The following is a 6,000-nucleotide window of genomic DNA, read 5'->3' as shown; positions in this document are numbered from 1 at the left end:
CGACGTCACCTGGTTGTATTCCTAACTGAATGAGGCCTTGAGCACATATCCATGATTTTCTATATAGATTCCCAAAAGTCAAAGATTGTCTCTCAAATTCAGATGTGTAAAATACGATGGCTTCTTTAGCTGGTGTTTCCTCGGCATATCTTTCAAACTTGTCTCTAATAGTTTCATAAACAAACGGTTCTACAAGAGGATTACAAAGACAACGTATCTCTTCCATGTAACAAAGAAAATGTTGTGTCGTTAAGACCTACGCTGTTTATAAATGACTTCGGATGTGATAAGAGAATGGGTTATATCTTCCTGATAAATTGTAACAGATTAATCAAGATATAAACCCACTTGTTAGATTGGATTAGACACTTGATGGCGTAATATTTTATAACTACATGTATACTTTTTTTTACACTGAGTGTTGAAAGTCGCAGGAGACTTTATGTACAAATTTTAGATTCTTTAGCTCGTTTTGGTTAATTAAAATAGTATAAACATAATTATTATATTAAGATAACTTAAGGATGTTCGCTCCTCTTGTTTTTGAAATTTTGCCAGATTTTCGGAATCCTCTGGTTTTATCCATGTTTTGCCATTAAATAATTTTGTCCACTTACCCCTACTTTTCTTTACATAATTTTATTACATATAGTTTTAATAGCCATATTTGAAAATCTTATAAAATCCTTGTTATTTTTTCATAGTTTTTAAAAGAGAAAAGCGGACAATGTTAAAAGTATGAAAAATCTAGAGAGAATCATTTCCCGCCAAATTTTCAATGGCTTATATCTCAAAAGCAAGCACACGGACCCTTCATTTTTTTCTGCTTTTTTGGTTCCTTTATTTATATATTATAAATTTAGAACAGTCTTTTAAAAAGCTTGTTATTTTAAAACAGAGTAGCGAACATCCTTAAGTTCAACAACATGCAGATGCAATTTGGTATGAACATATCACTACAAATGTATAATTAGTAGGATCCTGAAACAAGTTGTAAACTTTTATTAATCCATTTCCTTATACAAATAAGCTCATTTCGACTGTTTCCACCCAAAAAGTACATATGTATTTAAATCAAATCATGTTACACTAAATAGCAAATAAACAAGAAATAAAATTTTAAAGGATATATAATAATATTGTGAACACAAAAAAAAATATCAGATATATTAGAAAAATATAATTGTGAAATACATGTTTTTCAGCGAACACAAATATTTTAGATACTAGTTTACACATGCACTGTAGGCTTATACAAGTTGAACAATGTGATTGATCATATGATAGATCGTTTGCTTCTGAGTATGAATGTTGTAACTGCAAAGAATATTTTGATAATTTGTTAATAGCTGAGTTCCGTTGAACCATAAAGCAAAATTTCGTCTGACAAAATTAATTGTTTATGATATTGTAAAACACGTATGACATGAAATCTGGGACAGTGCAACAAGTAATGACAATAACAATGAATAAACACACATAGAAATGGATTAATTTTTCGTTTGAATTGTTTTACATTTTGTCATGTTGATGCCACTCATACCTGAAAATGCGTACATGTAATATGTTTCATTGTTGAAGACTCTACGATGAGATAAAGATATATATCCACGTCATTTTAAGTCTGGTGTATATAGTTAACAAGCACAATTTACCATATCTCCTTATTTCTAAGAAAATCATGTTTGAAAAAAAACATCAACAAAAACAACAACAGCAAAGGTTTCAAAATTAAAAAGCTCAATTTAAAACAATCACCTTAAGGTAAACAGCTAAATCCTGAAAAAAAAATACATCTACAATTAATGGTTGTATACTTCTCAAATGTGGCAATTATTCTTTCAAATCCAATTGCATATTTTCCATATCTTATTTCGTTATTGAAATCTAGACGTGTATCTTTTTATGTCGAGATTATAAGTTGTTCAAATCTAGCTGTTTATCTTTGAAATCTTTGTAACGATTGAAAAAAAAAGTTATATATACTGTCAGGTACAATAAACTAAAGCCTCCTTTTAGTTTTAATTCCATTTTGAATTGTCTTTTCGGAGTTATGGGATTAAACTCATCAAAATTAATAAAACGATTTGTGGTTTTTTTCTGTAGTCTACTTTTTATAAGTCTCGTGGTGGTTTTAATAACAAACGAAAGGACTTTTGACTATTTTCAGGAACGTTGCTTTGATTTTATTCGCAAGTGATTAACATCACCTTAACTGACTGACTTTGACGTTTTTGTTGTCTAACTGGGACCCATGATCCAAGGCTACAGTCGGTTTTGCATATCTATAATTTATATTGTAATCCAGTTCATAACGCATTGAACAACAAACAAAGTCCACAAGTCCTCATCATGTTCAACGAATAAGAAACTTGGATAGTGGTTTCATATAGAAATAAGAAGATGTGGTATGATTGCCAATGAGACAACTCTCCAAAAGAGACCAAATGACACCGAAATTAACAACTATAAGTCATCGTACGGCCTTCAACAATTAGAGAAAAACTCTTATCGCATAGTCAGCTATAAAAGGGCCCGAAATGACAAAATGTAAAACAATTCAAACGAGAAAACTAACGGCCTAATTCATGTGCATAATAATGAACGAAAAGCAAATATAGTACACAGAAACATAAAACGTCCACTGAATTACAGACTCCTGACCTGAGACTGGCACATACAGAATGTGGCGGGGTTAAAAATGTTAGCGTGCTCCCAATCCTCCCCCTAACCTGGACTGGTCAATATCTAAGACACTTCTCTATATTCATTAGGGTCTGTGTCCTTAAAATGAATTTGGCTATTCTGTTAATGTCTAATTTTTTAGCTGGCTCTAAAACCAGGTTTAATCCACCATTTTCTATATAAGGAAATGCCTGTACCAAGTCAGGAATATGACAGTTGTTTTCCATTCGTTTGAGGTGTTTGAGCTTTTGATTTTGCCATTTGATAAAAGACTTTCCGATCTGAATTTTCCTTGGAGATCGGTATTTTTGTTCTTTTACTTTTTTGGGTCATATAGCTCCTGGCATTTCTGACGTATTTATTTCCCAAGCTTTCAAATGTTATGGTTTCAGTGTTCTTGACAAAAGCAAATCCAGAAAAGCGCTTTGGGAGCAAACAGGTTAAACTCGGCAATAATTTTCCTGTCCCTGTCCCTATCCAGGAGCTTGTAAACTAGTGGTTATTGTAGGTTTGTGTCTGTCATAATTTGATGTTTGTTTATTATTGTAGTTTAAATCTTGCTATTACGTTTTTTCTCTTTTGAATCATGTCACATTTTGTCATTCTGTTGGCTTTTATAACCTCCAACTTATGGAAACATCTGTGTGAAACACTGTGCCGACTTGTTCCTTTTTTTTCGTATGAGGCAGATTTCATACATGGGTTGCATAAGAAAACTGAGAAAAGCAAGCATTTTCCTTGTACTGTATCTTTTATTTTAAAAATGGAGTGCTTTCACTGAATAAATAAGATACCAATGTAGATTGAAAATAACCACTGAATAGAAAATTAAGGATACTACAGATAAAGCTTAATCACCTTCATACTTTTTAACTACACTTAGACATCGAAAGTTAGGGTCGGTTTAGAACTAAACGTTATGACAAAAGAGATGACTCCAATTTTTGTTATCATCCATAAACAGTTTCAAACTTTTCACGATTTAAGAGGGTTTCTTATTTCCTTAAAAGTAAATACAAGATAGAAAAATACTTAAGAAGTCATTCTTTTTAATCCCTAATTCCGTCCGCAACTGTTCCGTTTTACTTAAGATAAGGGCGAAAGCTGCAATATCTTACAAAAATAGGAATTAAATGTGTAAAAAGGAAAATAGGCTGTAGTGCATACATCGACAAACAATGGCACACCCTCCAAAAATAAAGTGGTTTTTACTTGTGTTAGGGAACACTGTTTAAAAAAATAATCCTATCTTCATTTGTAACTAATAAAAACAGAAATAGATTTTCTCTATTGTAAAGTCTTGAGAACTTTCTCTCGCAGCCTTTTCTATTAATCTTTTGCACTTATTGTTCTTAGGAATAAATCAATAAACACGTGGTATTTGGGAACAAAATATCTGCAGTAAATCATTTTTTTTCTGCATTTGATCTCAAAGAAATGTTTTCAGATTTTCGAATTTTTACAAAAACTTTGGTATTCACGGTTTCGAGTTAAAATACAGTTTTTTTTTCCACCCATGCATGATCTTATTTGGACTTTGCGGGATAGTTGTCTCATTGGCAACTATACTACATCTTCTTATTTTTATAACGTCTAACTTTAATATAGTTATTCAAAACGAAATTTAATTACAATATTTGTATATATTTACGGTCTTATACTACACATATCATCGTAGCATCGGATTATTTATAACTATAAATAATTGAATAGGTAAAATACGGCCACCATTTCAATTTTGAAATATTAGAACGTACTCTTTTGTCAATAATGAAGGCTTCAAGATCGTCCCATGTGACTGTAGGTCATGGTTTCTTTATTACATAGGCACATGCTTCTTGGAACATCACCTTGTCTTCAATGGCTATAACTTCGACATCTAATATGTCTGGATGTACAGAGAGTACATTTTCTAAATGTACAGGAGACATTTTCTTCCCTCCTATTATGATAACATCCGATAAACGACCACTTACGAGAACTTGGGCATCAGAATTAACGTATTCGGTATCATTTGTTTTGAACCAACCAGACTTGTTTGAAACTTCGATGGTTTTTTCTTGGTTGTTCAAATACCCAAGGAAACGAACGCTGGATCGAACATTTATTTCTCCCATGACGTTTCTTCGACAAAGTTTACCATCTTGGTCAATAACAGTTATCTCTATGCCTCCGACTGGAAATTAAACTGAATAATCCTCAAAGTCCTCCGGTCTTTCTATTTTTTTGTAACAGATAGACCCAAGTTCGGTTGTTCCATAAACGTTAATATACGTCAGGCTACTTTTCCTACTACATTAGCATAGGTTTTAGATAATGGAAATCCTGCTGAAATTACACATTTCAGTGAAAAGCTTGAACATTTTACCTTGTCATCCGAAAAGTCTAGCAAAGAAGGACCATACATCCCGCAAAGGTACAGTTTTCTTTCTCAATGACATTTGCTGTCAGTTTGGCAAATTGTTGAGTGGTTCTGATGGTGTTTGAATAACTAGTAACTGTCACCATTGTGTTGCCTAAATTTAATCACGGAAAGACATAACCACCAACCCACATAAATGGCTGGCAGCTTAAGGCAATATCCTCTATTCCCATCCTCATCACGTGGTTTGTCATTGGTAATACGGATAAGATATGAAAATGAGTGTTGGTGATGAGTTTGCTTGGACCAGTTGTTCCAGAGGACAGTATTATTATGAATACGTCTTCCGGAAGAATAATTGGTAGCTCTATTCCAACATTGGTTTCACCTAATTGCAGAAGTGAACCAAAGATGAATGGAAACTTACCGACATATTCTGTTCCAACTCGAATAGCATATTACAGCGATGAGACATCTGCTTTTAGAACTTTTCCATTGTCGTCAGTACCACTTACAAAATGACGGATTATGTCAATCTTTTCAGCGTTATCTCCGAATATAATACCGGTGCATGTGTCACTCTGGTTCAATGCTTGTACAATGTTTTGTCCATCATTTGAAAAATACGGAAATCCAAGAGTGATTGCACTAGCAAGAGCAACCCCAAAATGACAAAGAATCCATTCTGGAATGTTCGGTAAATCTAGAGCAACGACGTCACCTGGTTGTATTCCTAACTTAATGAGACCTTGAGCACATGCCCATGATTTTCTATATAGATTCCCAAAAGTCAAAGATTGTCTCTCAAAGTCAGATGTGTAAAATACGATGGCTTCTTTATCTGGTGTTTCCTTGGAATATCTTTCCAACTTGTCTCTAATAGTTTCATAAACAAACGGTTCTACAAGAGGATTACAAAGATAACTTATGTCTTCCATGGTCTGGTTATAGTA

The sequence above is a fragment of the Mytilus californianus genome, unplaced genomic scaffold, assembly GCF_021869535.1.
Source record: "Mytilus californianus isolate M0D057914Y unplaced genomic scaffold, xbMytCali1.0.p SCAF_9, whole genome shotgun sequence".
Taxonomy (NCBI): Eukaryota; Metazoa; Mollusca; class Bivalvia; order Mytilida; family Mytilidae; genus Mytilus; species Mytilus californianus.
Note: the sequence above shows the minus strand (reverse complement) of the source record.